General features: G+C 47.6%; 1 pseudogene; it reads left to right on the forward strand.

Moving 5' to 3' along the window:
• Window positions 1-472: 472 nt before the first annotated feature.
• Window positions 473-1,255, forward strand: LOC102876993 (annotated as a pseudogene).

Consider the following 1,255-nt stretch of genomic DNA (forward strand, 5'->3'; position numbering starts at 1 on the left):
AGAGAGAGAGAGGGAGAGAGAGAGAGAGTTCCAATCTCCACATCCTCTCCAACACTTATTGTCTGCTGCCTTGTTGAACTTTGCTACTGCTGCTGAAGTGAGGTGGTCTCTCATTGCTGTTTTGATTTTCCTCTCTCTGATTGCTGGTGATTTTGAACATTTCCTCATGTGCTTCTTGACCATTCAAATGTCCTTTGTAAAAGAGTCTGTTCAGATCCTTTGCGCATATTGTAGTTGGGTTATCATTCTTTCTTATGTCAAGGCCCTGTAGTATTCCGTACACTTTGATTATGAGATCCTTATCTGAAATGCCATTGTCAAATGGTTTGTGTCTTTTTTCCAGATCTGTGGATTTTCTTTTCAATCTAACTGGAGAAAGTTTTTGATGCACATAGGAATTTGATTTTAAGAAGATATTATTGGCGCCCGCGTTTGAACCCGCTGCTCTGCTCGGCTCTCTCGCTCCGGCGACATGGCTTCAGGCGCCGCCACCGCGGCCGTCAAGATTGGAATAATTGGTGGAACAGGCCTCGATGACCCAGAAATATTAGAAGGAAGAACTGAAAAATACGTGGATACTTCTTTTGACAAGCCATCTGATGCCTTAATTTTGGGGAAGATAAAAATTGTTGATTGTGACCTCCTTGCAAGACATGGGAGGCAGCACACCATCATGCCCTCAAAAGTCAACTACCAGGCGAACATCTGGGCCCTGAAGAAGGAGGGGTGCACACATGTCATTATGACCACGGCCTGCGGCTCCCTGAGGGAGGAGATTCAGCCTGACGACCTCTTCATTATTGATCAGTTCATTGACAGGACCACCCAGAGGCCTCAGACCTTCTATGATGGGAGCCATCCCTGCACCAGAGGAGTGTGGCACATCCCAATGGTCGAGCCCTTCTGCCCCAAGACGAGAGAGGTCCTCATAGAGACTGTTAGGAAGCTCGGCCTCCAGTATCACACCAAGGGGACAAAGGGGACAATGGTCACAATCGAGGGGCCTCAGTTTAGCTCCCGGGCAGAAAGCTTCATGTTCCGCACTTGGGGGGCCGATGTGATCAATATGACTACAGTTCCAGAGGTGGTCCTGGCTAAGGAGGCTGGGATTTGCTATGCAAGTATCGCCATGGCAACAGATTACGATTCCTGGAAGGAGCACGAAGAAGCGGTTTCAGTGGACAAGGTATTAAAGACCCTGAAAGAAAATGCCAATAAAGCCAAAAGTTTACTCCTCACTGCAATACCTCAGATC

The sequence above is a fragment of the Elephantulus edwardii genome, unplaced genomic scaffold, assembly GCF_000299155.1.
Source record: "Elephantulus edwardii isolate Elephantulus edwardi_28Jun2011 unplaced genomic scaffold, EleEdw1.0 scaffold00403, whole genome shotgun sequence".
Taxonomy (NCBI): Eukaryota; Metazoa; Chordata; class Mammalia; order Macroscelidea; family Macroscelididae; genus Elephantulus; species Elephantulus edwardii.